The sequence below is a fragment of the Equus quagga genome, chromosome 5, assembly GCF_021613505.1.
Source record: "Equus quagga isolate Etosha38 chromosome 5, UCLA_HA_Equagga_1.0, whole genome shotgun sequence".
Classification (NCBI taxonomy): domain Eukaryota; kingdom Metazoa; phylum Chordata; class Mammalia; order Perissodactyla; family Equidae; genus Equus; species Equus quagga.
This window is the reverse complement of record NC_060271.1, coordinates 3,770,404-3,794,517: the sequence shown is the minus strand read 5'-3', so window position 1 is coordinate 3,794,517 and position 24,114 is coordinate 3,770,404. Positions and strand designations below refer to the sequence as shown.

Sequence of the window (24,114 nt, the reverse complement as noted above, 5' to 3'; positions counted from 1 at the left end):
ATAAGGCATCTGGCTTTCCAAGTGGAATTTCTTCGCTACGAGTCAGTGAACTCTGATTGGACAGGAAATTAAGTTCCTTCCCTCTAGTCTGCACGCTTGCCAGCTGTCCTTTCCATTTCCCCTTTACAGCCCAGAAAATATGCAAAAACAGACCTTCTCTGGCCTAGTCAGTGAGAAACGACGCTGCTACCTGTTGACTGAACGTGAAGAATGGTCCTACAGAAGTCTCTACGACCATGTTTTCCATCTATCCTGCTTTCTAGCTCCAGTGAACTAATTAATATTTTCACATTCAGGACACCAATAAGTCTCCTCTTGGTGTCTGTATTCATGCTTTCCCAGTTCATCTGTGACTTCTTAACCTCAAATTCTCTTGCCCAAAGCTTTCTCACCTTTTAAAAACCAGCTCAAATGCCACTCTCTCCAAGAAATCTTCACTGACCTCTTCCAATGGATGTTAATCTCTCTGTCTGATGTCACCCTCAGCTGTACACCTTTTCTTGGTACCTTGTATTATATTATCACAACTTATACAGGTGTCTCATCTCCTCTATTTAATGACTTGACCTTCTACTTTCTTACAGTAGGAACTAATATGGAGTTAATTTTTGTTTCTCCACAACATAGTGCCTTAAATGTATTAATTAAATGCCACCCAAAAAGTTACCATTTTCATCATAATGTCTACAATTTAATGAGCACTTATTTTGAGCCAAGTATTTTTCCTGTGTTATTTCTATACCTTATAATAATCATGCAGGGCATTTTCATCATCCTCATTGTTCAAGTGAGGAAACCAAGACTAAGTCAGCCAATAAGGGTAAGAGCAAGAATTTAAACCAAATGTATACTTCCAGTGCCCTTTGGTCTTGGCACTATAGTTTGGTGCTATTGAAAAATAAACTCTGGGGGCTGGCCCGGAGGCATAGTATTTAAGTTTGCACGATCTGCTTTAGCACCCTGGGTTTGGCAGATTCGGATCCTGGGTGCGGACCTACACACTGCTCATCGAGCCATGCTGTGGTGGTGACCCACGTACAAAATAGAGGAAGATTGGCACAGATGTTAGCTCAGGGCCAATCTTCCTCAAGCAAAAAGAGAAAGATTGGCAACAGATGTTAGCTCGGCACCAATCTTCCTCACAAAAAAAATAAAAACGAAGTTTATATTCCAAAAAAGAAAAATAAACTCTGAATGAGTGAGGCACTGCATGCATTCATTGAGGACCCTCAACTTTAATCCCTCCCACCCCAATCATCTGAAACAAAATTAAAGTCAGAAAAAGCTCCCTGAGTACCTCACGTAGTTGGCAAGGAGTCCATATACAAAAGCCACTCATTTTGAGGAACAGCCTAGTATAATTTGTATAAATACAAATTCTGAAGCCAGATTGCCAAGGCCGAATGCAGACTTGGCTGTTTTCTAGCTGAATGTTCTTGGGAAATTGTTTAACTTCTCTGTGTCTCATTTCTTCGTTTGTAAAATGGGCATCATGGTCATCATCATCACCATCCCTGCTCCCAAAGGTTGTTATGAGAATTAAGTTGGTTATATGAATGAGGCACTTAGGAATGTGCTCAATAAGTTTGGTTTAGTTATTATTACTATTATTTTTAAGCAGTGCTTTATTGCCAACATTTAAAATTTTTTAGATTACACACCAAAAATGCAGCGTCCAAGCTTCCCTTGGAAAATGAGAAGATCTGGTAACTCTGAGCACCTGTTCCGGCCTGGCTGCAATCCGCTGGGGCTGAGGAACAGCTCGCCCTATTTAAAAAAGGCAGGCGCTCTCCAGTGTGTCCTCAGGGCCCAGAACCCCCTGCTGCCTTATGCTCAGATGCTCCTCTCGTCTGTGTTTTGAGCTCTTGAACTAGTGATCCCTGCATTATGCTCTCGTTAAGAATGTTTTGAACTGTTATCTAATCTACCATATGCTTCAATGAGTTGAGCTATCAAATTTTCCAGTCCAAACACAATTCTAAACAGAAAACTAGGTAGGCCTTCACATTAGCTGACTGAAAGGAAAATGAGTGTTCGATTAGATAGAGCTGATAATCAGGAGAGAGAAAAACCCGATAGCAGACATCGCACTCCATCACAACGAAACAGCACATTCAAAATCACACTCCAGCGTAGCATCACCGTGTCCTATCATGTTGCACAAGTGCTTGTTTATAAGGATGATCCTTCCCCTGCCTCCTACTTTCAGGCCTTACTCAAATGTTATATCTTTTTATTAGGTCTATTCAAACTCTCAATCATACTGTCTATGCCACACCAGAAGGAATTTTTTATTCGCTTATCTTACGGGGCACAATTTGAGAAATTCTATTCTCACCCTTGTCCTTCTCTAGGAGACTGGGTCCTTGGAGCACAAGGGCACTGGAGAATTTGCTCATACGCCCCTTAAGGTTAAGCAAAGTGCCTTGGAGTTATCTGATAAGTGTGTATTTGAACGAATTTTATTAAAAAATTTAAAACCTTCAATTTCCTGGCCTGCTTAAGCAGAAGGTATGAAATATAATTTTTCAGAGACATTTCAGTCAAAAACAGAAAAACATTCAAAAAGTGGTGGGCACGTAAGTGGGTCAGTTCTCACTTGAAAAATTTATGTATGTGACTTTGCCCTTGGACCCAGACGTGAGTTGGCTTCCTCTTTGTTTTTTGCGTGGCACGGCAGGTTGCTTCAACTCCCTTAAATCAGTTTTGTCATTTTTTAGAATGAGGATCTCTGTTTGTCATCAGGACTTATCTTGTACCTCACCTCCAGTGAGCAGCTTTCCATGACATCCAGGACTACGTTTAAGCGGCCCCCCGAGCTCACGCAGCCCCCATGCGCCATCCCACTCCCTGAAACTGCCTAGAACATCACCTCCATCAAGACGGGTTACGCCCCATGCACCCCAGGACCCTGAACAGACCAAGTGCTCAGAAAATGTTTACTGACTGAAGAAAATGAATGAGTGAATCAACAACTAAGTGAGGATGCTTCCAAAGTAGTTGTAAGAACCAGAATCTAAGTTCTCAGTGTTATCAGCAACCTTAAGCGCGCGGGAGCTGAACTGAGAAAGCTACTGTCTGTGGCTCCCCTCTGTCGCCGTCCTGGTCCCCGCCCTGCTCCCATTACCCTCCCATCGAGCTTTCCTGAACCTGACCCCATGCAGTCAGGGCTGGTGGGGTGTTTTCCAGCCTCACCAACCTAATTGTTCCTCATTTCCTGACCATAAATGGTACAAGGTGTGGAGTTGCACCTCCCAATGTCCCAATTTCAATCATTTGTCTACATTGATCTACACTAATGGCTTTTACAAATGTAAGTCTTTAAGCTCCAGTAAGTTACATGTGTTTGAGGAGGCTGCTGAAAGAAAGCAAATTCCCTGCTCCTTTGGCTTCCAGGGAAATGTTCTCCAAATATCCTGAAAGCAGGGGCAGAGCCCAGCATTCCAAAGCCCGGTGCCTTTGCTCAGCAATCCTCAAAAGACTGGGTTGTTATTCTTAATAAAGGGTGACTTTCTCCAAATGGAAGAACAAAGTCCTGTGTGTTACCAACTGCATGGAAAAGACAGGCACAATGAGATTTGAACGACATCAGTTAATTTGACACCAAAAATTGCATGTGTTTAACTTTTATTTCAAAGATTATTTTTAAGCAATATAACAGCATTAGATAAGGTTTAAAAAATATTTTTGTCCTTGAGCCCAAGACTAGAATACTGCAGCTGTTATCATCTCAGAAGAGACACTGTTGGCCTTTTTTTCATAGTTACAGTGTTTAATACAATGCAGTTTTGTATCATACCATAAATATATTTTTCTGGTAATAATTATAGTTTTAAGAGCTAGTATTACTTATTTTAGTACATGTAGTTTAATCTCCTTAACCATTCCCTATTACTCAACATTAAAATATAAGACCAATAATTTTTTAAAAACGCTAGTTTGGGGGGCTGGCCCTGTGGCCAAGCGGTTAAGTTTGCGTGCTCCGTTTCAGTGGTCCAGGGTCTCTCTGGTTTGGATCCTGGGGGCGCACATGGCACTGCTCATTAGGCCATGCCGAGGCAGTGTCCCACATGCCACAACTAGGAGGACCCACAACTAAAATATGCAACTATGTACTGGAGGGATTTGGGGAGAAAAAGCAGAAAAAAAAAAAGAAGACTGGCAACAGTTGTTAGCTCAGGTGCCAATCTTTAAAAACGAAAAAACAAAAAAACATTAGCTTGGAAAATAAGTAATAGACTAGGAAAAAAATACAGAGCAAATATGAAAGATTGTGAAAGATTCTTCCCCCACCTTGGCATTAGCCATTTGACCAGCCTCCCTTTTGAGGATTCCCAAATTCATTATTCTGAGAACCAGATATAGGAAGGCAAAATTCTGATCTTCAGAATAGACACAGGAAAAAAATTTTTTAAATTGTTTAAAAACTATAAATGCAGTAATAAGTGTGAATAATTCAAAGTCCCACGATTAAAAGGCGGACAGTCTCCAATTCACAAAAACAAATAAATAAAAATCTAATAACACATAATTTACTTAAAACAGTATTGCTAATATTAATTACCCAAAGCAACTAGAGGACAATTCCAAAACTACATTGTCTTAGCCTGGATTCCCCTAAAAGTAGATACTAAGACAAAGGCTACTGTATAGATGGTTCGCTTGGAAAGTGATTCGTGGAAATAGGAGTAAGGAGCAGGACAAATGAAACACACAGAAAGAGAGAAGATCAATACAAGGATGCATGATTATTGATCTCACCACCACTGTGGGAGAGTGATGCTTGATCCTGCCAGGACAGCTAAGGAGCCTTCTAGAATGCATCTCAGAACTACTCTCCCAGGGGGTGAGTGGAGGAAGAATTTACTCATTGGCTCTCAATCCCATTGGTCAAGCATAACCCCATGGGAATTAACTCATTCAAACACCAACTTTTCCTGGCTTTGTCAGTTAAAATAATACTGCTCCCTGTTGATTGAACTGGTTGTCACAGCAGCAGCTGAAGAAGTGTTGCTACCAGGGTTTGAAGTGGCTCACAAGAGGTATCTAATTCAGTGCCTCATTAGCATCACTCAGATTTGCTCGTGCCTTCCATCAGGTTCATCTCCTTTAAGGAGGTGGCTAGCTGCTGTTCTGCAAATGAAACAAGCTAGATCCTCACAGCCACAGCTGTCCCAAGCCTTAATTAGGATTCATCATCTCCCTCCCCTAACACTCTCTACAGATTTTTCTCACTCCCAGCCGATACTGAAGCTGGTCTATGCTGTTTTCTTGGTGAGTTGTCCGGAGCTGACATCCTTGAAGGGTCTAAGCCCTTGGCTGCTCCTATGCATGGTTGCTTCAGTTGTTGGCTCAACATTATCACCATGCGTGGCAGATGAATCCCCTGAATTCCTTACGTATTCAGCCCTGCCTCCATTCTGTGGCAGCAACCCTAGCTCCTCTTGGTAATCAGGGTTCATTACCCCACCAGCAACTCTCTTCTTTGTCTGTCAGCCAGTGATAGAGGAGCCCAAAATGGCCAGGTGGAAATACAGTTTGAAGTTCAGCGGAAACACTACTGTGTCCCTGGTGGAAGTGTCCCCCAGCTTGGGAACCGGAGTCTTTAATCCAGCAGATCCTAGTGATCAGGCTCCCCAATCTCATCCTGATGGTCTACCTTCTAGGACCTCTCCTGTAACCAACTCTCTTAGCCTGGGCTCTCCCAAAAGCAGAACCTGAGACCAAGTCTTGTGAGTAGGTAGTTTACTTAGAAAGTGATTCTAAGAAGGAAGGATGAGGGACAGAAGGAAAACAAAGGAGAGAAGGAGGAAGGAGAGAAAGCCAAGACAAGGATGCATTGTCGATTTGGCCACTGCTATGGTAGACCATGGGTGCTTAATAAATGTGTCTTGAAACTGTCAACCCAGGATTGGAAAAGAAAAGAATTTCTATCAATGTGTGGTTAATTTTTTCCTTTGCATAAAGCTAAGTCACTAATCATTGCCAAAATTCCCTTTCTTTAAAACCTTGCATTCCCAACATGCAGTGCAGGCTAATTTTATTTTATTGTCCAGGTCAGAGACATTTTCCTGTATCAGATGTCATTTTCTATTTTTCTTGCCCTGAATTTCTAAGTTATTCGGCCTTGAAGCTCCAGTATTGGATTTCCTTCAAGTTCCAGGACTTCCACAGTCCTCCTCTCTGTTTCATGTAAATTCCAACGGTTTGTGTGGTGTCCCTCTTTCCAAAGAAGCCATGCCTCTCCCTCCTCTCGCTCTCCCCTACCCACCCCCAGTGCATTTGGGATGGATGTCATGCTTCACCATCCCCTCCAACTCATTAGTAGACCAGAACATATTGTGATGATAAAAATCTTTGCCAACAATTCTTGGTTATGATTACATTGAGCTCTGAAGAAATATATTTTGTTTTTCAGATAGAGTCAAACAAGCAGTAACTCCAACAAGTGGGTTCTCACTTCTTCCCAGAAAAGAGGCATTTCTGGCTGAAGAAAGCACTGGAGACAGCCAGAAGACATGGGTCTGAGTATGGCCTTAGTATTCACCCAGTGAGGAACCTTCAGGAAACTGAAGCTCTAAAGGAGTAGGATCACTTTCCATAAAATGAGTGTGACAGTCATAACTTTATTTCCTGAGTTGCTGTGAGGACCAAATGCCAAAACAGCTAACATTTGCATAGCTCATTATTATCGCATATACTATTAATGTGGCTGTTCTTACATTATCATTAGGTTAGTGTAAACTGGTAAAAATGCTCGCCTATTGGTCTTTTTCAATGTGCATTTATTGAGAACTACTATTTACCAGATCTGGATGTAAATTTCAATGCCTACGAATAAAAGTATTTAGCAAATTCTAATTAAACTCCATTCTTCCCGTATTAGCTTGGGCTGCCGTAACAAAATACCGTAGACTGGCGACGTAAGCAATAGAAACTTATTTTCTTACAGTTCTGAGGGTAAGAAGTCTCGGATCATGGTGCCAGCAAATTCAGTTTCTGGTGAGAGCTCGCTTCCTGGCTGGCAGACACTGCCTTCTCACTGTGTCCGCACATGGACTTTCCCCTGTGTGTGTAAAAGAGAGATCTCTATGGTCTCTCTCTCTCTCCTTATAAGGACACCAGCCTTATCAGATTAGGACCCCACTCTTAAAAATCTTATTTAACCTTAATTATCTCTTTGTAGGTCCTATTTCCAAATACAGTCACATTGAGAGTTAGCGCTTTGACATATGAATTTTAAAGGTCACAATTCAGTCCATAAAATCTCCTGAACTTGCAGAATAAGCAATCCATTTAGAAAAAAAGAGATCCCCCATCCCTTCTTCAGATTCACGTAATTGAAAGAACCCTCTAACTCATTCTTTAACAGAGAACCACCCCCTAGTCCAAACCCACCTCCACTGAAAACCCTCACCTAGGGAAGCCATTTGGCCATTGCTTTCCGAGGATTTCCCGTCCTGGGCCCCTGCGTGCTTCACTGCCAGGACAAGTTGCAGCGCTCCACGGCACACATACGCGTCCATCCTAGCGCAGAGCAGGCTCTTCATGTTGCTTTTTTGGTCTAAGCTTCTGAATCTGCCTGTCTAGATCGCGTTTCTCGCTCTTGGTTTTCCTCTGCCTGTATTCCCTCCCCCTCCCTTCATTCTTCTCTCCTCTCTCTCTCCTGTTTTGTTTCTCTCTCTTTCCCGGGTGCTAATATATTATAAAGTCTGAAAATGCAAAAAGACCCCGTGTGTTTATTTGAACTTTTTAGATTAACAATTGGACCCAATGCTTTAAATATGGAGGTACTTCACTGAGAAAGTTGTCTGGAGGTTGAAGAAAACTAGGTTGAACATATTATTTGAAAAAGTAACTAATAAATTATTTAAAAAATAAGCTCATTCTGTCTTCTGACTTTTGAATATCCCCTACGTGTCTCTGATTCACCTCCCCTTCTCTCTTTCTTCCTCCCTTTCCTTCTCTTCTTTCTCTCTATAGCTTCCCTATGTCAATGTCTCTCTCTGTTCCTCTCGCTAATCCCTCTTCAAGTATCTCTGTCTTCTCATTTCTCCATCACTCTCCTCCCCATCCCTCTACTTTCTCCTTTTTTTGCCCCTTCTCTATCACAGTCAACCTCCATTAGCAGTTCTATCTGGCTTTATAATTTCAGCACAGTGTTTCTGGCATGAGAATTTTTCCAATTTCCTGCTGTAATAACAATGAGGCTTAAAGGGGAATATGGTGAAAAGTTGCCTATGAATGGAAGAGATGCTAAATGACCTCTCTCACTGATAGGGTTCAAGAAAGTGGGTCTTCTCATCATGATCTTTAACAGAGTGGTGTGTGTCTGGGCTGGTCACATGGACCCAGTTCCCAGCCAGACAAACAAAGCCTTAAGTCAGCAAAAGGAAGGAAATAATAAATATTGAAGATAGACTGGATCCTGCAAAGGGCTGTCAATCAAAAGTCAAGAGTTCTGTGAGCAAAGCACAGCTGTGACATTCACAGACTGTCTGATCTTCAAAAAGTCCCTCGACCTCTCTGGGCTTTAGTTTCCTCAACTCTAAAACAAGGCCGTTGGAGAGACAGTCTTTAGGAACCTTCTGGCTTTGACTTTATGACTCTGATTCTCCTTCATATGGTACTCTACTTCAAATACACACACCTGTGTGTGTGTGTGGTAACTATAGATGTCAGTTGATTTGCATATGCATACAAATAAATGTGAGAGAGTGTATAGTAAAACACACGCGCGCACACACACATATTCTTTGGAGAAAAGATTCTGGAAAGTCATTTTGGAATTTTTTCCAACAAGCTACAGTGGGTCCTCAGTGGGAGGAAAGCTTTACTCTCCTAAAACATTGAGTAAAGAAAAAATTTGGAAAACAGACCACAATGAAAACAAGGTTAGGATATGAATTCTTGGAGGTGGTGTTTTTTCGTTCTGTTTTATCAGAAAATATAGTCATTGTACTATAAAACTAAATAGATCATGAGTTTGAATCTTGATTCATAAATACAGTCATGCTTTGCTTAATGACAGGGATATGCTCTGAGAAATGTATTGTTAGGCGATTTCATTATTGTGCAAACACCGCAGAGTGCACTTACACAAACCTAGATGGTATAGCCTACTGCACACCTAGGCTGTATGGTAGTAATCTTATGGGACCACTGTCATATTTGCTATCCCTTGGTGACTGAAACATTATGTGACACACAACTGTATTTTAAAGTCGGTGTTTATTAAAATGCTAATAATCCATTGGATTTGAAAAGTAAAATGAAATTAGCAAATTACATGAATTGATAGTGATTGCAGAGAGAAATATATTCTCTTTGGTGAAAATGCACCCACATATGATTGGCTACATGGGATGTATGAAAGCTGAGTTTCTAGGGCCCCAAGAAAGTAATGACATCAATTAATTACTTTACTAGTTAAATATTCATTACATGCATACGATGTACCTGAGTTTTAAAGAAGTCAGATACAGCTCTTGCCCTTCTAGAGATGTTTGATAAGCAAACAAAAATACATAAACAGTATCATCATGCACTATGGAGGCAAACAAAAGAAGGAAGACAGTAACAAATATGGGTGATGGGAGGGAGAGGATTTGGGGTAGAAAATGTGACCATCCTGTCAGGGGGAGATGTGCTCCTAGACGCCTTCCTCATCTTGCCATCCCGAGGACCACAGGAAGCCTTATTCGTATAGATCCTGATCCCCAGTCGGCACAGATGATAGAACTTAAGCTAACATATTGAGTACGCCCCACTCACCTGCTGCTTTATAGAGGGGGCGAGATTTCATTTTTATTCTCCCAGTTACCTGAGGAGGTAAGTATTACTGTCCTCCTTTTACCTCTAGGGAGGTTGCAAAATTACACGCTGATTCTGATGTGCCAAGAAATATAGTTCATTTTCTCCTTAACTCCCATGAGTTTAACTATATATGAGTTTCCATGTACTGGGTGTTTGGGGGTGGGGGGAACAATATTCTAATTCAGTCTGCTATGCTTGTATCTTAATGCAATAAATTTGACAGGCCTTTAGGGTCACTGGTTAGCTTTCTTTAGGGAAAACTTACTCAGTCTCTCCTATTTTGGCCCTCTTCTCCTGATTCTCTCTAGGACGGTATCTGGGAGGAGGACCTAAGGCAGCAGTGCGGAGACGAGGGCTGGATCCGTGGGGTACTCCTAGGTCATTGATGGCCTCTTCTGTGGAGGGACTGTTCAGAGCTGCTCCCTGTGCTGGCCACTATTATTGCTCCCAGCAACCGCTCCGGTGCCTGGGCATGGCCCTGCCCTCTGCTGCTGAAGTGGGCAACTGGGCAACTCAAGGCCTCGCTCTCTACTTCTCTCTCCCCCACCAACTTCCCTCTCTCTCAGCTTCTCAAGAGCCTGGGGTGCTTGCCTACAACACAGCCTTATCTCTGACACCTTGGATTCTGCCGGCCCTCACCCCCAGTCTCTGCTTTGGACTGACTACCTGCCTCTGGATTGGATGTTATGTGAAAAAAACAACAAACCCCATCAGTTAAGTCTTAGCCAGGTGTCTGTTATATGCAACCACAAGCAAATTCTAACTGATACATTTTTCCTCCACAAAGCTCAGTTTTAAGCTTTTAACTTGTTATGGACTCAAGCAAATATCTAATTTTTAAATCAAAATTGAGCAATAGTTCTGTTGTTTTAAGAAAGTACTGTGCTTCTCCTCAAAGAAATTCATTGCTTCAAAGAGTGAGAAAGCCCACAGGCAACAAGATTGGTAAGATAGAAAAACAACTGAAAATTTTTGACAAGGAAAGTAAGTATCCTCATAACGCATATGTAGAAAATAAGTAATTTGATCAAGGTTGGAAACCAGAACTGCCTGAAGCTCAAACCTATCCCTTTTGTCCTATGCCAAGACCAGGGCCAAACTCTCTGCTTGGCTGTCTATGAGAAAGAGAATCATCAACAAATCTATTAGGTGAATTTCTTTGGAACTCCATACTCATAAGAAAGATCATCATAAAATTACTGCCAGTAATATTCAGCTAAATCAGATTTATACTTTATTAATTTGCTCTCACTATTGCTATTAAAATTGAAATTTCAGCCCTTGTATCTTATTCAGAATGACAGATGTAGAGTAATTTAATGCTGCATGAAAAAAGGAAAATTGAAGCTCATCCCTCCTCAATGCGAGCTGTCAGAAACCACAAAGACGCACTTTGAGTAACAGGATGGGGCAGGCTGAGTGGGTCAGCCAGTGCTTCCGTGTCTGTGCTTGTTATTGTCCAGCGAGCATGTCAATACGGGGCTATTAATTTGTATGTGTCAACTTGATTTGACAACATTGGTGCTAATCTGCTAAGACAGCGTGTACCTTCCCGTCCCTCCAAAGACCCCTGACCATAAAGATTCCTCATATTTTCAGAGTTTTATGTGATTTTCCCTCCTTTGCTCATTCAGTTCCACAAACAACTTTAAGAGGTAGGCAGGGTAAAGATTTTTATCCCCGTTTTATACATGAGGAGACAGCTTCAAAGACACAAAATGACTCACTTGAGTTCACATGGCAAGGAAACCACACCACCCTCCACGATCCCTGGGAAAGAAAGAGAGGAAAACCAGCATCTTAGAGCATTTAGAAAAATCTTTTGAAAATTGAATAAAACTTGGACTGGAATGTCTTGCTTATGACAAGAGACCGAGGAACATGGAAGAACGTGGCCCTCTGCTTCATTTTTAACTAGAGGACTAAGATTTACAAAATCTGCCCAGACCAATGCACTCCCTATTACTTAAAATACTAATTTCTTATGAGGTCATTGAGAGCCAGTTTTGGGGAGGCTGGGCATGTCTGCCTGCTTGTTATCCTTTAAATGCCATTAAGTTCATGTCTGAATTGTTCTAAGGCCACGTGTATTTTCAGACCCTCTTACTTCTCGGGCCAAGTTGGAGGTGTGGCAAGTACAAACTTAGTCACTAATGAGGTCCCCTGTGGTTGGCCATGAACGGTGGGAAGAAGAAGAAAAATTTACCCTTTTCCATAGGCTGAAATGAAATTAAACCTAACCCAAAGACAGCCAACCCAAAGATATGCAAAAGTCTATCTTATTTCATCTTATTCCCGTATCAATATCCTTTTATTTCCCTCTGGTTATGTCCTGATGATTATTAGCATTTGCACGGCACTTTACAACTTAGACTGCTTTCAGAGCCACAATTTCAGTCAACACACTTCTCACGTGACAGAGGACCTGACCTCTGAGTGGAATCAGGAAAGACCTCTCTGAAGCAGCAACTTTTGAGTTTGGCTCTGAAAACTAAAACCAAGATATTAGCAAAATTCTCTGCTTGGCTGCCTATGAGAGAAGAATCATCAAGGGCACTCCCAAGTGAATGTGTTTAGAACACGTATTCGTAAGATTGATCATTATAAAATCTGCCAGTAATGCTCACTTAAATTAGGTTTGTTTACTATTCGTTTGCTCTCCTCTCTTGATTGGAACTGAAGTCACAGCCTTTATATCTTCTTCAGAATGACAGGCGTAGGCTAATCTACGGCAATAGGAAAAACAAGATAAAGAAAGTAAGAGCTAAAATAAATAAGCAAAAATATAAAAAAGTGCGTGTTTGGGGGAAGTAAGAATGGAGTACTAGGGGGCTCAGGATGAGGAAGGGAGATGCCAGAGGGAGATAAGCCCCATTTTGAGGGCATAATAGGTATAGTAAATGCTTTGGGAATATATATATATTTTTGCATATGCAGACAGCAATTCATTTTGGATTCAATTGAATATATATTCATATATATTAAATCATATTCATGTAATTATATATTAATTCAATATATATTGAATTGAATTGAGTTACAGCTCTATTATCTATTTTATTTTATCTACTTCTTTCATGCCCCTTTGTTCCCAATGCTTGGTGCCATTGTGCTTCACAAATATTTGTTGAAATAAATTAAAATACTTCTCCCTCATTTTCTGCTCCATATAATCAGCCACCTCCATACTGAACACAGATGTCAGCATATAGTATTTCGATAAGAACTTGATCAACTGAACTGAATTGACCCCTTCAAACTTTGTTTCCTGAGTTCAAAGGGCTTCATTGTCAACACCACTTAGACAATCCAGGAGCTCACCCTCCCATTGCCAAAAAGGAGAAGGTAACATGATGCAGAAAAGTCCCCACTCTGACAAGTCTATGGGAGGGTCTGGTTTCATGGTCGGAGACCTAGCAATCAATTAGGGAAAGGGAAACGGTTGCCATTGGAAACCTTGAGGCCCCGTAGCTGTCACAGGGAGTGAAAGGCTGGAAGCTAATCAGGCATAATGAGCTTACAGTACCATAGATCATGTCAGCTAGCATTCTTATTAATTTCCTGCCCAACGGCCATGCACAGAAGACTGATTCATCCCTCGGTCCTTCCCCAGCCTGGACGCTAAATCCCCTGTCAAATCAGGAATGCAGTCATGAAAATTAAGGAGTGACATAGTGGCCGGAATATTGTCCATCATCCCCTTTACCCCACCTTTGGAGAGCATCTTATCTACACTTCCTTTTGAACGGGAGGAACTAGACTCTGAGAATGTGAAACTGTCAAGGACCAGAAAGAACACCTAGCCCAAAGAATGGCAATCAGATTCATTGGTAGAAAACGTTGGACTAGATCAGAGTTCGCACAAATATTGCACCTGTGCTGGCACTCTGCCTTTTCTGTATCCTTGACAGACACTGAAAATCAATCACTCCATTCCAACCTGGAAACAATTGCAAAATCCTTCTCACTATAGCATACTGTGAACCTACTACCAATGAATCTGAAAGATGGGGTATCAGGGGATGATATTTCCTTATTGGTGAAGGGCAACCAAAGGAAATTTTATTTTTTTGCTGAGGAAGATTTGCCCTGAGCTGACATCTGTTGCCAATTTTCCTGTATTTTGTATGTCAGCTGCCGCCACAGCATGGCCGCTGACAAGTGGTGTAAGTCCGCTCCCAGCAATCAAACCCGGGCTGCTGAAGTGGAGCACACCAAACTTAACCACTAGGCCACTAGGGCTGGCCCAAGGAAAATTTTAATGTGCCCCATTTGGCTCCTTTTTAAAATTTCTGATTAAAGTATTTGCTACCATTTTATTTTAATACACATTTTCTGGCCTCTGGGGTCTGTCTTGTCATCTACAGCAGTTTTCTTCTTCCAAAATCTAGGGAAAACCCACTAGGTTAGGGTGAGCCAGAAATGAGTGCCTCACAGAGGGACCAAGCCCAAGTATGAGGATTTGAGGTAGAGTTTAGCCTGAGAGGGGGAACCTGAGGGAGCCAAAGACACTTTCATGGTCAGAGAGATGCAAGTTTAACTGAGGGATAATTATCATGCACACAAATAAATGCCGGGATGGTAAAGAGAAACAGGATGAGCACCCAGGTGTGTGCAGGGGAAACCACTCAGTGTGTAGCTTATGAAGGGGAAGTATGTATCTCAGTGCACCTTTTTTGTTGTATCCAGACAAAAGGGAGATCTGAGGGGTACAGTATGTCACCTAAGGAGGCCACAGGCAAGCGGGTGATACATAAGCAGAGTTCTGAGAGATTAGTAGGGGTTTGCCAATAAAGAGGAAGCAGAGACCAGGAGGGGCATCCCAGACAAGCAGAACACCTACTGCAAAGGTTCAGAAGCTCCAGAGTTCCCGAGCGATTTCGTGTAGGTTACCCCATTTGGAGCCCAAGATGCCTTTGGTTCACAGTTGTGATGATCCTTCCTTCAGAGTGAGGGAAATGGGGCCCACTAAGGTTAAGCAGCTCACCCAGAGTCACACATCTAGCTGCACACATAGGTAACTGACCCAGGTGCCTTGATCAAGAGCCCAGGTCCTTTCCACTAGATCCACCACCTCCAACAGAAGGGCTGACAGCACACCTTTTGTTTCCATCTTTGGGCAGAAAAGTTCTTAATAAGTGAAGAATCACTGGAGAAAACAACACTATAGCAAGCTAATGGTAAGGAAATAGTAAGGATAGGAGATCAGAGTTGGCAGGCAGCCTCTGAAGTGGGGGGAAGCGTTTATGTTAAGTTCAAACACGTCAACAATTTAATCCGAGTTGATCCGACCTTGCTATTGCATGACCTGCGTAGCCTGCTATGAACGTCAAGAGATAATTTCCTTTTTGCTGGTTGAAGCTGGTGCCCAAAAGAAGGACTGAGGCAAGTTGGTAGAAACTTAAGCATGGTTTGTCTTTCTTCCATTCATTCATGCCTTTAACAAAGATGAACCGAGTTTCCCCCTTGCACCAGTCACTGCTCTCAACATTGAGGAGATGGAGACAAATCAGACTCTTTCCTTACTCTCAAGAGCTCACAATCTAATGTGAAGATAGAAACCAACAGGTACAACCCGACGAGACACACGTGTGAGGAGAAGAAAATACTTAATCCAGAGGCACTCAAGGAAGCAAGCTACTGACTCGGCCTGGGTGGACTGGACCAGGCTTCTGAAAGAAGCGGTTTCTGAAATGGACTTGGAAAGTCACTAGAGGTGGCAGATGGTACGATTTGAGCAACAAAACAAATAAATATAATAAAGATTACAATCTATTAAATAAAAAAAGAGCACAAACATGAGTCCATATGGATCTAAGTAAGCAAATGGTAGGGAAGGAGAAGTTCTTCCTTACAGTAGAAAGCCAACTAATGAAAGTAAAAAGGAATATTGGATTCAGAAAATCACTATTTGGCAACCATACAATAATAATTGATTCAGGCAAGAATCATCAATGGATGCTAAAACAAGTAGGTAAAAGTTTGAGGAGTAATAGGATATTTGCATAGTTTCAAAGTATCTCCCCAAAAGTCACTTATTAATTGAAAAGAGGAAAATAGAATCTTTTTGGTACAGAAATCTGGCAGACATCACCTTAAATCAAGAGATCAAAGTTAACATCATCAGTATGGGACTGTTTGACACCATGTGCCCCTGACATGAAGCACTGAGAAGAGCACAACATCACTCTGTGATATTTTTGCCAAAAATGCATAATCTGAGGAAATATCAGATAAAGCCAAATTGAGGCATATTCTACAAAATAACTGACCGGTACACTTAAAAAATGTTGATGCCGTGAAAGACATAGAGAGACTGAGTCAAACTGCTCCAGATTAAGACTGAAGAGATATGACAACTGAATGTTACGCCATGATTTTTTGTGATAAAGGGCATTATTGGGACAGTTGGTGAATTTTGAATAAGATCTATAGACTAGATAATAGCATTGTATCAATGCTAATTTCCTGATTTTGAACATCGTACTGTGGTTATGTAAAAGAATGTCCTTGTTTTTAGGAAAAACACACTGAAGCATTTAGGGGTAAAGACATATCATTACTGCAACTTATTCAAGTGTTTCAGAAAGCAGTGGAGAGAAGAAGAGAAAAGAATAAAGGAAATGTAGTAAGACGTTAACATTTGGGGAATCTGGGAAAAAGGTATAAAAGATGTTATGGACTGAATGTGCACTCCCAACAATCCGTGTGTTGAAAACCCACCCCCAGAGTGATAGTATTAGCAGGTGGGGCCTTTGGAAGGCAATTAGGATTAGATGAGGTCAGGAGGGTGGAGCCCTCATAATTGGGATTAGTGCCCTTATCAGAGTCCTAAATACTCTTTCTTTCAACAATGGGAGAAAACAAGGAGAAGTCTGCAATCTGGAAGAGGGCCCTCCTGAAACCCAGTCATGTTGGCACTATGATCTTGGACTTCTCAGTCTCCAGAAATGTAAGAAATAATTAATTGTAATTAAATGTAAGAAATAATCTACTGCTTATAAGTCCCCCCCAATCTATGGTATTTTGTTATAGTAGCCTAAACTAAGACATGAGAATTCTTTACAATATTCTTGCAACTTTTCTGTAAATCTGAAATTATGTTAAAATAAAAAGTTAAAAGAAAAAATAAATAACTTAATGCAGTATGATTATAATCAGGTAAAGTTTGTGAGAACTTGGGGAAAAGAGAGCATTATGTAGCATTTAATATGTGCTATACACTGTTCTCAGTACTTTGCTCATATTGGCACATCCAACATCACAAGAACCATATGTCATAAGTATTATTATGACCATCCCCATTCCATAGATGAGAAAACTGGGGCACAGAGAAATGAAAGAACTTACTTAAATCACATGGTTAATAAATGGCAGAGTGAGGATTTGAACCCAGGCAGTTTGGACGTAGAAGTCTGTGCCTGTAATCATTATCTTATTATTAACTTTTAGGTTTGCAAAGTGCATTATGGGAGGAAATGGCCAGATTCTCTACAGTCATTTCCTGCCCCGCTTTTTACAACAAAAAGGAACCAATTATAAAAAATTTGCAAAGAGATCCAGAGGGCTGGACAATATACTTCTTGAGGACAAAGACTATTCAAGCATTTACGTACCCTAGTGTTGAGGAGGAAGATATTTCCTCTACCCACTCTAGGTCCTTCTGGCCAGACTACGAATTAAATTGACATGAGATGGAATAAGAGGAGAAAATTAAGCAAAGCTTTATAACATGAATAAGTGGGAGAGACCCAGAAAAATGGTGGAGGCTCTCATCTTAAATACCATCTTCAACTACAGACAAAGGAGGATGTTGGGAGCCGGGGGAGTCAGTTATGGGAGGTTACCAGAAAAGTACAGTAAACAAGAATAAGGTTATTATGCAGATTCAAGTCCTTGCCTTCCATATTGATAGTTTTTAGAGATAAGGTCATCCCCCCTTCTTCCTGGTACAGAGAGGGAGACACATTTACAGATGGAGATTTCCCTTAAAAATGTAAATGTCTCTTACAAAGGGTAACTTCTGCTTTTCAGAGTTCCTCTCCTGTCTGCAGTTTTTAAAAGTAATCAGCCCAAAATAATCCTCATGTCAAAAAGACACATCTTGGGGTGGCCAATTCCAGTCCCCCACACTAGTACCTAACAAAATATCAATGCCCATGGTTGGAACCATAAGGTGGATTGATCAAGACAGCAGAAGGGAGGCAGTATTGTCTGAGTACTCACTGTGTCCCACACATGTTATGAACACTCTATGTTTTAACTTACTGAACTTTCTCAACAACTGCAGGAGGTAAATACTGTTACCCACACATTACACATGAGATGTAGCATGTAGCAGAGCTGGACCCTGAACCCTGCAACCTCATCCTAGGGCTCAGACACTCAACTGCCAGGCTAGCCTATAAGGAAGGTGATGTGGGGAGACATGAGAGCTGGGTTCTGCTAATTATTGTGTGACCTGACACAAACCACTTCCCTCCTATGACCTATTTCCTTGTGGAAAATTGAGATGGTAGACTGTGTGATCTTTGGGTCCTCTCCAGCCCTTTGCTCCTGTGCCCCTGACAGAGGTGGAGGTCCACTATCACATTAATGTGAAAACTTCAGGATAAAGCAAGTCTATCTTGAACACCTTGCAAGAGAGAATAGATACTGAATAACCAAAGCACCCTCCTCAGAAGATGGCAGCGGCACAGAGCCTGATGCTTGATATAATCAAGACCATAGAACTATAGAGGCTCAGAGCTACAGTGATCATGCAACCAAGTGATCTGAAGACAGGAATATTTGAGAGTGAAAGAGAACACTGTTAATAATTAAGTGTAGGGGAGGAAGACATTTCCTCTACCCACTCTGGGTCCTTCTGGCCAGACAACAAATTAAATTCACATGAGACAGAATAACAGGAGAAAATTAAGCAAAGTTTTATAACATGTGTACATGGGAGAGGCTCAGAAAAACTGAGCAACTCGCCAAAATGGCAGAAGCTCTTATCTTAAATACCACCCTCAGCTAAAGACAAAGGAGGATGTTGGGGGTGGGGAGAGTCAGTTATGAGAGATTACTGGAAAAGCACAGTAACAAGAGTAAGGTTATTATGCAGATTTAAGTCCTTGCCTTCTGCATTGCTAAGAGTTTCTAGAGGTAAGGTCATCCCCCCTTCTTCCTGGTACAGAGCAGGAGACATTTATAGATGGAGAGTTCCTTTACAAATGTAAATGTCTCTTTACAAAGCATTAAACTCTACTTTTCAGAGTTCCTCTCATGTCTGCAGTTTTTAAAAGTAACCAGCCCAATATAATCCTCATGCCAAAGAGAAGTATCTTGGGGTGGCCAATTCGAGTCCCCCACAGATGTAAGAACCAGGAGAAACTGGGACCATTCAGGGCAAACTGAAACACATGGTCATGATACTTAGTGTTGAGAGGCGCCTAACGCTCAGGGCACCTAGCACCCATGTGCCACACACTGCTTGAAGCACAGCAGACACAACGTGTCATTTGATCTTCACAGCAACTCTGTGAGGTAGTATTTTTCATTTCTGTCTTAGAAGTAAGGAAACTGAGGTTCAGAGAGGTCAAAAGGCTTACTGTCTGCTTCTGATGAGCATGTTCTTTCTAATACGCCCCCCTGGAAGGGCCTCTAGGAGGCATTAGGCCAGTGATATCCAAACATGGCACACTGAATACAAACAGGAGCTGAAGCAGTAACAAGTATCTAAGTTTTATACAAGAGTTTAAAAATCCTAACAGAAATTATATCCTTAAGTGGAATGAAACTATCCTCTTGTGACTACTGCTACTGAAATGATCACCTTACTTTGGCTCTGGCAGGAATGCAATCAAGTTTAATGTAGTCACACAACTCTCTTCATTCTTGTTACAGGCTCTGAGTGACAGATGTACATTTGTGTGGTTATTAAAAATGATGAAATCGATTGATTATGACTTAATTTATTGACTTCGTCAGGACAGGCTGCATGCCCACTGAGTCAGCCGAGGGCTCTGCTCTGCATTGTTGTCCTCACTCCAGGACCCAGGCTGACCAAGGAGCCCGTCTGTAGAACATGACCCTCTTCCTGTGGAGGGAAATGAAAACTCTTGAGGGTCTTTCACAGAGAAGAAATGCTTAGCCTTCCTCTCACAGGTCATTGGCCAGAACTAGTCCAGTGGCCCAGCACAACCATGAGGCTACTTGGCCATGCCGTCCAACATGTGCCTGGAAGGGGAGAGCATTTGAAATATTTGGTGAAGAACACTGTGACCACCAAGCTTGTGAAGTTTTGTAAACTCAAATCCCTTCAGCAAATGCCTAGTAAACACCAGTTTTGTTCCAGGCATTGTGTTAGGCACTGAAGGGAAGACATGGTCCTTTCCTTCACAAAGCCCGAGGGTGCTTGAGATCAGTGATTATACAAAAGTGTCTTTGGTGATAGAAAGTTTTAACAACCCAGCTCTAGACCAGCCTTTTCTTTTGCAGAGGGAGAAACTAAAGCCCAGAGATGTGCCCAAGATGACTCAGCTAAAAGAAGGCTGATTTCCAAACTCCAGCACTCCGTAAAGCAAACGGGAGAAAGGAGGTTCACAGACATCTCTACGTTTAGAGAGCTCTCTCAAAAGTTGCATAAGTGGGCTAGAGTGTCCTGTTTATACAGAAAGATCAAGGGATATAGACAAGGCAGCTTCTCTGAGGTGTATGACCAAGGCCAGGAAAGCCATGAACCCTAAAAAGGGCTGGGACAGCTGTGCTCAGCTGCTTCCATCTGGCACCAGGCCACCTGCTAGGCTCTTTACAGAGTCACCCATGTTAATACTTAGCCATGTGAATTGGGTGATTCTTCAGTCTGTAGGACTGGAGACTTCTCATGAAACAGTCTCAAGTCTATGTGGGTTAAAGGAAAAAAAAAAAGTTGTCATTCAAAGTATCTGAAGACAGGACGGATATATATCAACTTATATGATGCTTTCTTTGCCCCCATTAAGCTTCTATGGAATAGAGCAGTTGACTGGACACCTCCCCATGAGCAGCAGAGGCAGGCAAAAGAGCTTTGGACCACATCAGGTCTGCCTTTGAAACTCAGTTCTCTCACTCACTTGCTTTGCAATTCAAATCACCTGTCTCTGTTTCAGGTCCCTCGTCTGTCTAACAGGGATCATAATACCTAGTACTGTGGGCTTCCAAGACAAATTATATGGGAGGAATTACGCAATGCACCTGCCACTTGCCAAGTATTACTTCTGGCACTTAGTGAGCACAAAAAGAATGTTAGTTTCCATTATCTGTCACTTTAGTAGCTCAGCTAAACTAGTGATCATATTTTTCTGGACAAAAGATTTACTTTGTTTATGTGTCCAATGCTGTATTAGGCTAGGCTGTGGTCACAAATAGACAAAAGTTCTGTGGCTTAACACAATAGAAATGTATTTCTTGCTCACCTAACAGTGCCGGGTGCACGTCGGCAAGGTCACTCTCCTCTGTACTTGAAATACTTACTTTGTGGCTTCCAAGTTTGCTCTACGTGTTGACCTCTCAGTGGCCTAGAGGAGAGAAGGAGCATGGAAAATCATGTGGGCGGCTGTGGGTGGCTGATGCGGGCCAGGCCTGGAGGTGGAGCCATCATTGTGCTCACACTTCCTTGGAGGAACTTAGTTACACAGTCACAGCCACACCTAATGTAAGGGAGACTGGAAAGTTGCATCTAGCTGCATGCTAAAAGAGAAAGTGGATGTTCATGGACAGTCATTAGTCTTGATTATTAATCAAGAGCAAACTGTGCTTGCCTTATAGCTTTTTTCCTCGTCCAGGCACAGAGAGAAAGGTGAGATATTTTTCCCTGGAAGAACCTAGGAAGGCTGTAGCAAGGCAAAGGCAGATTGGATCTGTGGCTTGAATTTTAAGAGAAAGGACTAAACTCTGATTCTAATTATCCTTTTAACCAACACTTATTCAGCTTGTATTAGGTATCACATGCTGGGGATACAAAGATGGAAAAGAATATAAGCCATGTGAGCTGGAAGGATCAGAAAATAAATATAGCTTAGCTAAAAGAGCATGATGAAATGTGAGTATTTGATTAAATCGTGGTTAGTAACAAATCAAACCAGACTTGTCTAACAAATTTTCCATCAACAAATATTGTTATGTGCAGAAGTATTGCCTGAGTTGATTTTTCACATTTCTGCATTTGCTAGAACTGCCTGAAGGAGTGTACATGTGACTTTAAATCCAACATGATTTTTTTCTTTCACTTAAAACGAGTACTTCTTAATGAAACATGTTCTTACAATTTTGTTTTCCACCAGCTAAAAATGTTTTATATATTACTCTAAGTTGTTGTCCTCCACGTTCTCTTGTCCTAGTTGGACCATTTCCTGATTCGTATTTATGTCTTGAAGTAGTAACTTTTAAAAAAAAAAAAAAAATTAGAAACCCTACAGTTGAAAGAAAGAAAGAAAAAAGGAAAGGAAGAAAGAAGGTAAGCAGGGCTGAGAGCATGACTAAAGAAAAGAAAGTACTTTACCTTAAATCCTCTAAGAAGTAGGATTATCGTCACTCATTTTACAGGTCAAGAATTTAATGATGATGATTATAGTGATAGCAGACTCTGACTTAACATTATCTATCCACTGGGCATTTTTGTAAGTGCTATATGTGTTTATATATTTATATAATATAAATGTATATATAATAAAGTCATAAATATAAGTGTATATATGTATATATATTTATACTTATCTATTTAATTTATATGTCTAAATATGCATGTGTATGTTTGTATATATATGTACATGCATACATTTATCACTTCTTATAACTAGCAATGGGAGAGGTGTTGTTATTATCCCCATCCTAAGTATGAGGAAACTGAGAGAGAGCAAGTTCAGTAACATGTTCAAGGTCAGAGTTAAGCAGTAGAGTTGGGATTTGAAGGGAGAAGCTCTGGTTCCTTCTCCCATGCTCTAACCATCATGCACACTGCCTCAAAGATCAAAATATTTAAATATATGCCCAAGGTCACATTGAGAGACTAGCAGAAGCAGGATTGAGTGCAGCTGCGTCTGACCTCGAAGCACTGCTTTCTCTTCTGCTCCATACTGTCTCACAGCAGGTTTGAGGTACAGAGTGAAGAGAGGAGAGGGCATTTTCAGTGAGGGATCGCCACAAGCAAGCACCAAAAGAAGACTGAAAAAGCCCCCAAAACACACACTTTTGCCTTTTCTGACCTCCAGTGCCCAAATGCCAGTGGCTAACTTTGTGACTCAGTGGAAATTCTTGCTTGGTTACACAGGCCACAACTCCTGGTCCAAGAAACATACATATAGTCAATGTGCTTATTAATGTGGAGAAGGGCTTCCCTCCACTTGCTGCCTGAGTTGTCACAGCAACAAGAAAAGACAAAGAAAGGCTTGAGAAACACCCAGAGGCCAAGAGAAGGGCAGCTGGCTGTGAAAGCAGGCAACCTGGAGCAACAATCCTGATACCACTGTGGATCCCCGGAGTGTCGAGCCAGAAGGGGTCCTATAGCTCACACATAGACGTGGGAACTAAGATACAGGAAAGTGCCAGACACTGGGATAAATGCAGTAATTAGGTTACATCATTAATTTCTAACAAGAGCCCAATAAGAAATGATTCGCATTTATAAATGAGGAAACCGAAGCTCACAGACAGGACGTGACTTGCCCCAAATGGAGCTACGATTCAAGCCCAGAACTAATTCCAAGGCCTATATTCTTAGCTGCAAAGCCATATTCCCTCAGGACTGTGACTGCCCAACAGCCACACAGCTATCCAAATGACAGAGCCAGAGCCAGGGTCCTGTCCCCTCTGCCCTCCAGGGACCTTGGATTCCCCTGGCTCTCCAATAGTGAGACCATCACCCACATAGAGATCAGCCATGTATTTCATCAGCACCTCTTAACATTCTGCCCTTCATTGCCCTGGAATGAGTCTTATTTAAACTTCCTTTCCACAGCTCAACAAATAAGCAAACAAAAATAAAAAGCTTACCTTTCCGCAAAAAGACAGTGTAAACATCTGGTAGGCTTCCTGGTCTCAGCTTCTGCCGGCTGGGTCAAAGTGCACAACGTGAGTGTATTTGGGTTTCAACAGAGAGGGCCTTGCTAGACATCACTCACCCTCCTGTAAAAGCACACCAGCCCCAAAACTGAACGATGGAAATACAAGTGCTCTTGTTTGTTGACCAAAAACTAAATAAATCGTTTGAGGTTTTGGGTTCAAAAATCTTTCAAAAATGCAGTTCCCACATATTCAGTTGGGATATGTGTGAGAATA

At 41.6% G+C, this 24,114-nt stretch overlaps 1 long non-coding RNA gene across 1 annotated transcript; it reads right to left on the bottom strand.

Annotated features, from left to right (window-relative positions):
• Window positions 1-19,785: 19,785 nt before the first annotated feature.
• Window positions 19,786-23,878, bottom strand: LOC124239014 (uncharacterized). Its single transcript, XR_006888482.1, has 3 exons — window positions 23,830-23,878; window positions 21,313-21,356; window positions 19,786-19,897 (listed from the first exon to the last, which is right to left on the bottom strand). It is a non-coding gene; the product is annotated as an uncharacterized LOC124239014 (long non-coding RNA).
• Window positions 23,879-24,114: the final 236 nt, after the last annotated feature.